We start from the raw sequence: 8,878 nt of genomic DNA on the forward strand, positions 1-8,878 counted from the left end.
TGATCGATAAACTCACAAACGCTTGGATTGCTTTCGCTGTAAAGCCTTTTTTCAAAATCTGTCACAATAGGTGGATTAACAACAAGCTAAGCTATGCTTTGGTATATTTCACTTGTGATTTCATGAAAATAAATATTTTTAGTAACTTTTTGGGGATTTGGCGCTCTGCAATTCAGCGGTTCTTTACAAAAATGATCCCGTTAAAGGGATCCGAAATCATCCGTGCGTCCCTTAGTGAGTTTGTTGTGTATTGGAGGCAATGGAATGCAACAGGATTTCTTCTGGATCTGGACTGGAGAACTCTATTCACACGTGTAACAGTTTGTCTGAACCACCATCTCATATAATGTCCAACAGATGTGTGTGTGTGTGTGTGTGTGTGTGTGTGTGTGTGTGTGTGTGTGTGTGTGTGTGTGTGTGAGAGAGAGAGAGAGAGAGAGATGTCATAAAGAACATGTTCTAGCCTCTAAGACATATCACTATGTCATGATGTCAGTTCCTCTTAGTTCACCAGCTCTCTCTCTCTCATGAATGCACGCCACTGCGCACTCACACCACACCACACACACACACACTCACCCACTCTCTCTCCACCCCTCTCTCCTCTCCCCCCTCACTCCACTCTCTCTCTCTTGCTCCCTCCCCTCTGTGAACCGACCATACCCCACCTCAGTTTAATTTAGTGCCTCAGCCGACAGCTCATTGACAGCTTCTGTGATGGGCAGAAGTTATCCATGTTGAAGACCACGTATATAGATATACCAGCTAGGAGACTACAATGGAACCTAAGCACATGTGTTATGCGTGAAGTGACGTGCCTCAGTGACCTAGTCTGTGAAAATGATTAGGAAAACGTGGTCATAAACACCCACTGAACTTCTGCATATTTTTTATATTGTGAATTTAACTTCAAATAGGCAAACAACATTGTATGAGTGCCTTGTTCTGTGCAATAATCTGATTTAGCCTCAGTGGAGTATTTATAAGATCTGCTTATTCTTATGTTCAATAATATCCCCTTAATCGAGAATCAATAAAAAGTAACGTAATGTGTTCGGACGCATAGCCTTTTCATCATGTTGTTACATATATGGTATGGCCACTTCATATTTTTACAGGTGTAGGCTATAGTTACCATCTCTGCGCTCCAGATTCTGGAACATGGACGCGCCGAGTGCAGTTCGCGCTCGTACCAGAACGCACCTCCCACTTCCCACTTTTTTATTTTTAAAGTTCTAGAGCCTCTCGTCCTCCAATTGTTAAAACTCGGGACGCGCTTGACATAGGGCGCATACTTCTCGGAGACTTCTGGACTGCAACTTTGACACACAGAGAGAACTGTTCTGCACAGGGATTTCAATAGGTTACCTTTCCGAAGTTTGTGGACAATACAACTGTATTAAAGGGATTTGAGCCTCCTAGACACGTCGATAAAGTGGATAAGAAATAGCACTGTTTTGAGCACATTTCGGGACTTTAGTTCATTTTGCCAGGTAGGTGTCTCACGAACAACTTTCTTCTACTTGTGGTGCGACTTTATGATGGAAACAAGGCAACAAGTAGGCTAGTAGCCAGTAGCCCAGTCTGTGACAGTCTGGAATCATTCTGCTGGCTGTTCTGGGTGCTCCGAAGTGCACCTCGGACGGTGTTTACTGTTCATGCGGGATGTGGCTTGGGGAAGAGTGATAAGAGTGATTTCTCTGGGTTACTGTCTGTGAGCTGAATGCCGGTCACTGCGTGTCTTTATTAGAAACGAGAATAGTTTTGTGATCACATTTTATATTAAAACATTTCCGAGTTTTTCCCTCTTAACGCACATGATGTAGGATACTATATGTCATATATGTCTATCCCATTATCCGTGCTTATCGATCTCACCACGAGCAATGAGCACTGACTAGCCCATAGCCAAGGTTTATATGGCCGACATGTTCTCCCCCAACATAGAATAGAACTATCTCACTTCGACTACCTTATCCATCTGTCAAGCCAAACCGCATCCGCAGAAACCTTTGAAAGCAGATCTTTGTCAAGATGTGATATGGTCGGTTATATTTGCTTGTCAAAATATCTTTACGGTGCCTAGCTCACCATTCTAGATTAAAATCTCTGCGCAGCCAGAGACCCTCACAGAGAGAGTCATGCAGAACAGAGATACGGTTCCAACTTTCAAAACTGCTTGAATCAACGTTGTTTCCATCCATAATAATAATTTTAAAAATCATCAATCGTTGATTTGTTGAATTCAACTAATGTTGAATTCACGTTAGTTGACAACTCAACCAGATGTAAAACTCAACCAAATCAAAACTGGACGTTGAACTGACGTCTTTGCCCAGCGTGTTGTTAGTTAGAGGCACAGCAGGCAGGTCAGGGTGGTGTGTTATCGGCAGTTGTTGTTGGTTTATCCCGTTTGTGTTTGTTTGAAAGGTAATTGAATTAGAGCTTGTTATCTCACTAATCGACCAGGGTTGTCATCTCTTCTTTGTTTATTTAAACGTTAACCTGATTGGATTACGTTGACTTGTCTTTGTATACAATAGAATAGTAATGGCATGGTAATAACAACTTCATCAAACCCAAATTCTAAAAATGATCTTATTGCTGTAGTTGTGAGAATAGCACATTTGTGATTTTGGGCAACAATCACCTAGACTACTCAAGTATACCGAATGTTATTCAGAGGCCTCTATGTCAAAGACTTTGTGTGAAGAGATGTTATAAAGCATGCTAGATAAATACAAGTCAGCGAGGCAGCCAGGAAGGGCACCTAAACAAACTGGAGTCTATGAAGGGATGGGAAAAGTAAAGACCGAGATGGAGAGACAGAGGGAGGAGGAGGACGAGATCAGCAGAGAGAGAGCGAGAGAGAAAGCAAACATTCCTGACTTGGTGTCTCAGCAATTTAATTAAAGAACGTCAAAGATGCTAACACACACACAGGCACACACACACACACACACAGGCACACACACACACACACACACACACACACACACACACACACACACACACACACACACACACACACACACACACACACACACACACACACACACACACACACACACACACACACACACACACACACACATTGTGAGATCCCCCTACTTACCCCCCCCCCCCCCCCACCCCCACACACACACTTTGGTCTTGGACTAATCCCAGGGGTCAGCTAATAAGTGTTCGGGTCATGCCACCATGACAACTAAATAGGGGGACCCCTGATTGAGTTAATAACCCCATGATGGAAGCTAAGAGGTACAAGGTGAAGAGGATTTGGTTTGGTGTGTGTGTGTGTGTTAGTCTAAAGAGGGTGAAGCAGCTATTAGAGAATGAGAAGTGGTTGTTCATGGTTGTAGTGTTATCAACAACAGCAGTAATATAAATCCTCTCCTCTTAGCCAGGCTTAACTGCCCTGTGGTGCTTTGGTGGTGCTCCTCTAGCTCCTCCAGGTCAGCTTCTACTCTGGCTTCCCCTTGTTAGGGACCATTAAGGAATTAAAACCTCCATGAGCTCTGGTCTCTCTCTCTCTCTCTCTCTCTGGTCTCTCTCTCTCTCTCTCTGGTCTCTCTCTCTCTCTCTGGTCTCTCTCTCTCTCTCTCTCTCTCTCTCTCTCTCTCTCTCTCTCTGGTCTCTCTCTCTCTCTCTGGTCTCTCTCTCTCTCTCTGGTCTCTCTCTTTCTCTGGTCTCTCTCTCTCTCTGGTCTCTCTCTCTCTCTCTCTCTCTCTGTCTCTCTCTCTCTCTCTCTCTCTCTCTCTCTCTCTCTGTCTCTGTCTGTCTCTCTCTGTCTCTCCTTTGGTCTCTTTCTCTCCATTTCACCAATCTTGCTCTCCCTGTCTTTCTTTCTCCCTCTATCTGGGCTTGCTCTCAGCTCTTTCTCTCGCTGCCACACAGTTCTCTCCCTCGCTCTCTCTTCCTACCTCTCTGCTCTTTCTCAAGTTCTCAGTCCAGTCTCCTGTCCTGCAGCTGTGCAGACACAGACAGAGGGATGGGGGCTCGGGTTCATGTGGGAGCGTGTAGAGTGTTTAGGGAAGTTGTCACCATGTGTGATAAAACAGCGAGTGTCTCTCCGAACCCAACATAAATCATCCTGATGCTGAGAAAGACACAGGTTTTAATACAGTAATAGATTACTTGCATCGTATGTCTATTGTTTTCCTTCAATGCCCAAAAGAGCCAAACAGGAAGTAACATTATTATATTGAATATGTCCAGTGTTCTCAATGAGTGTCTGAATGTGTTTTGTGGACAGTTTGTTCTTGTTTTGATGCTCCTTGGTTGGACTGCGAGGTGGTTGGAATTGACCTTTTCTTTGACCTGTGGAATTTAGCCTATAGTCTACATGTTCCACTGCTCTTTAATAGTGTATTTACCTTTCCACAATGAATTATCTTAATGTAACAGCTTTCCTGACACTCTATCCATTTTACCGTGAGTCTAACACGGCACTGACTTGCCATGTTCATCGGAGGGGAACCTATGATTCTCAGAACCCAGAGCCCCTAGGGAGACGTTTACGGGTCGCTCCCCTTTGCTCCCCTGTGGTGCACCTCCTTAAAACCCTCTCCCCTCATCATCGGAGCGTGTTAGGGAAATCCAGTGGTCTAGTGGGACACATATAGCCTTCTCATTACATTCCTCAGTGTACTACTCTGAGAGATGAACCTTTGGCGCTCGTCACTTGAGGTCGAGAGGGAGGGAGAGACATTTTCATATTCAGATACCTGATCAGTCTTCAGACTTGTCTTATACTATACCTGAGGCTAAGAGTTATTTTGACTCCCTCCACCCCTCTCAGTTTTGACCCCCACCCCTAGCCAGCCCTAATCCCCTCTCCCCAAGGGCACAGTCCGGGTTGTGTACACACATGCCTTTTCATCCTATACAATAGCCCCTCAATCCTACACACACACACACACACACACACACACACACACACACACACACACACACACACACACACACACACACACACACACACACACACACACACACACACACACACACACACACACACACACACACACACACACACACACCCCACCCACCCCATTCAGAGGTCCCCTGTATACACACTCAGCCAGACAGTATGAGGCTACAGGGTCTTCTCAGAGCACTTCAAAGGCCTTGTCTCTCTCGCTCAGATCAGCTCCACAACTACAGCCACAACAGGTGAAGAGAGAGGCGGTGATGAGAGAGGCCGCTTGGGAAGCAGAAGGTAGATCCACTCTTTCGCTTACTGGGAAGTGGATGGATCAGTGTGCATATTTGTGTCAGTTACGACAGAGTGTGTTGCGGTATGTATGTGGGGCTTTCGTGGTAAGTCTTTTCTGTGTTTCCCTTGGCAACAGCCTGCTCTGAGCTTCATACAGCCCTGTGTTTAGACAAACAGCAGGAAAATAGACTGTTGGGATGTTATTGCAAGTGGACATTAAGACTTGACACACACACGCCCCCCCCCCCCCCCACACACACACACACACACGTACACACACAAGGACACACACATGCTTTGCAATTAAATGTTCTATTACTTTCTGTACCGATGTCCAGCTGTCAGACTTCCATTGAATAGGCAGGCACATTCAGTTTCCCCTCCTTTCTACTATAAATGAAGAGCTGGTAGCTGCTTGTTTCAGTACTCTGGCCTGCCCCCCCCCCCCTCTCCAAACCTCTCATACCTCTGTCCACTCCTGCTCCCCCCTACGGGTGGCAGGCGGATTAGGGGGTCAGAAGTCAGAGGGGGGGGGGTGCAGCTGGAGGGGCCAGTCAGAACACAGGTCAGGACAGGGAACTGACGAGGTGGAAGGAGCAGGGTCTAGGAGCGTGTGTGTGTGTTGGGCGGAGGGGCAGGATTGGGGGTGTAGGAGTTTTGGCAGGCAGGAAACTGGCAGGGAAGAAGGACTAGGGTCGAGGGGTTCGTGTGTGTGTGTGTGTGTGTGTGTGTGTGTGTGTGTGTGTGTGTGTGTGTGTGTGTGTGTACCTCAGTTATAATTTGTTCCTTCAGGTATAGTAGACACCATACCAGTCATACCTGTATGATCACCATACAACTTGGAACATTTATCATTTCAATCAGTCTAATTTGTTTGTTTGTTTACTCACGTAAAAGAGAGTCAAGTTCTTCTCCCTTCTTTACCCCTTCTTTACACCGCTGCTACTCTCTACTCTACTCTCAGTACCCCCCCTGTATATAGTCTCGCTATTGTTATTTTACTGCTGCTCTTTAATTACTTGTTACTTTTATCTCTTATTCTTATCTGTATTTTTTTGAAACTGCATTGTTGGTTAGGGGCTCGTAAGTAAGCGTTTCACTGTAAGGTCTACCTGTTGTATTCGGCGCATGTGACTAATAACCTTTGATTTGATTTGAACGTTAAAGGACTTGCATGAGACCTTTGTCTCAACAAGAAGTTAAATAAAGTATTGAAGGTTGTTTCAGGATACTTAAAGGGGCAGTCTGGGATTCAAACAACAACAAACACCATTCAACCTTTTCATTTAAAAGTCCAAAAAATGGAAGCACCAATCCCAGATTGCCCCTGTTAATGTCCCTGTTCACATACTCCTCTCCTCTCCTCTCACACTACAGTGGCTCCCTGAGCCTGTGGTATTTCTGAACTTGGCCATGTTGTTAACAGATGAGAGCTGTAGCCACTTCAAAGTGAAGGAGAACGGATCAAAAGTTAAGCAGCGACAGCATTTTATACACCAGCGGGAGAGGAGAGGGAAGTAATGAAAGTGTGTGTGTGTTTGCACTTGATGCCCTTTCATAGAGAGAGAGAGAATGAGAGAGAATAGAGAGGGAAAGATAGAGAGAGAGAATAGAGAGGGAAAGGTAGAGAGAGAGAGAATAGAGAGGGAAACGTAGAGAGAGAGAGAGAGCGCAAAAGAGGGAGAGACAAAGAAAGAGAGACAAAGGTAAGGCAAAGTTGAGATGTGGGACAAAGAAAAATAGTTTGTTCGACTAAGTCGTTGGTCTTCAATGGCAAAACTGTCCAGTTAAAATGAGACATTCCTCTGAGGCTGAGCACAGACACTTTGTACAGCCAAGACAAGCACAGCTAGCACACTGCAGTCTGTTGAGAGTCAATCAGCTGCAGAAATACTGAACAGACTGATGATGAATGACTTTATGGCTTTTCGACTGCCTGTCCACGGCTTGACCCCGACTGTTCAGACTGCAGAGCTGTTATGTTTTGATGAGAGACATGATGGCAGTCACAAATAGAACATGGATTTGGCCTGAGATGATGTTAATGCTAGATATGTAGTTGTGTGTGTGTGTGTGTGTGTGTGTGTGTGTGTGTGTGTGTGTGTGTGTGTGTGTGTGTGTGTGTGTGTGTGTGTGTGTGTGTGTGTGTGTGTGTGTGTGTGTGCGTTGATCCAGAACAACATGGGTTGGAATGTTGTTCAATATCGGAGGAATTTATCTGAGAAGCTGTGACCAGGAGCTGTTCTTTTAGGTACGCCTAAACATTCTGCAATCACTATCAGTGTGTGAACAACCTTTACTATGATACACTCTGTCAATAGACAGACACGCTAATACACACACACACACACACACGCAAACTCTGCGATCCATGAGTGTGACTGGTATGTGTAGTTGATCTGATGATAAAATCCTTTACAAAGGCCTCAATTGATCAACCACAGTTATACCATAGAGACCCGACACTGTAAATCCATTGTGCTTATATAACCTCTGATGATAGTAGCATAGATATCTGTAATGGAGAGCTGCACAGAGGGTAATGTATCCCAGGCAGAGCCTCTCGGATAGAGATAACAGCAGAGATAGAGATAGCGTTGGTATTTGTTAAATACAGATCTCTCTGTATAAACCACAACAGAGATGTACTGTTTCTCAGTGTCAGCGTGGTCAATCAATGGACTATTTTGCTGTAGGCTATTGAGGTTTATCAGTAGCATCAGTTCGAATTCACATTCTGGTCATGTGTGTGTGTGTGTGTGTGTGTGTGTGATTGAACACAAACAGAGTAGTGGTCTATGTCTGTATACTGTAGGTGAGAAGTGACAATGTATTTTATTTCTCTCTTTCCCTCCTCATTCTCTCTCCCTCCTCATTCTCTTTCTCCCTCCTTCTTTCTCCCTCCTCATTCTCTTTCTCCCTCCTCATTCTCTCTTCCTCCTCATTCTCTCTCCCTCCTCATTCTCTTTCTCCCTCCTCATTCTCCCTCTTCCTCTCTCTTCCTCCTCTTTCTCTCTCGCCCTCGTCTTTCTCTTTCGCCCTCGTCTTCCTCTGTCTCCCTCCTCATTCTTCCTCTCCCTCCTAATTCTCTATCTCCCTCCTCATTCTTCCTCTCCCTCCTCATTCTTCCTCTCTCTCCCTCCTCATTCTCTCTCTCTCTCCCTCCTCATTCTCTCTCTCTCCCTCCTCATTCTCTCTCTCTCCCTCCTCATTCTCTCTCTCTCTCTCTCTCTCTCTCTCTCTCTCTGTCTTTCTCTCTGTCTCCGTCTCTGTCTCTCTCTCGCTCTCTCTCTCTCTCTCTTTCTCTTTCTATGTTTCTGCCTCTGCCTCTGTCTCTGTCTCTGTCTCTGCCTCTCTCCCTCTCTCTGTCTCTCTCTCTCTGTCTCTGCCTCTCTCTCTCTCTCATTCTCTCTCTCTCTGTCTCTCTCTCTCTCTCTCAATTCAATTCAATTCAAGGGGCTTTATTGGCATGGGAAACATGTGTTAACATTGCCAAAGCAAGTGAGGTAGATATTATACAAAAGTGAAATAAACAATACAAATTAACGATAAACATTACACATACAGAAGTTTCAAAACAATAAAGACATTACAAATGTTATATTATATATATACAGTGTTGTAACAATGTACAAATGGTTAAAGCACACAAGTTAAAAT

The 8,878-nt window shown here is 44.9% G+C and overlaps 1 protein-coding gene across 1 annotated transcript in view; it reads left to right on the forward strand.

Moving 5' to 3' along the window:
• Positions 1-1,227: 1,227 nt before the first annotated feature.
• LOC129835683 (vasorin-like) overlaps positions 1,228-8,878 on the forward strand; it is a 34,758-nt gene continuing 27,107 nt past the window's right edge. The window contains exon 1 of the mRNA XM_055901417.1: positions 1,228-1,493. The gene's annotated coding sequence lies outside the window, so the exon portion shown is untranslated. The remainder of the gene's footprint in view (positions 1,494-8,878) is intronic.

This window comes from Salvelinus fontinalis, chromosome 3 (genome assembly GCF_029448725.1).
Source record: "Salvelinus fontinalis isolate EN_2023a chromosome 3, ASM2944872v1, whole genome shotgun sequence".
NCBI classification, from domain to species: domain Eukaryota; kingdom Metazoa; phylum Chordata; class Actinopteri; order Salmoniformes; family Salmonidae; genus Salvelinus; species Salvelinus fontinalis.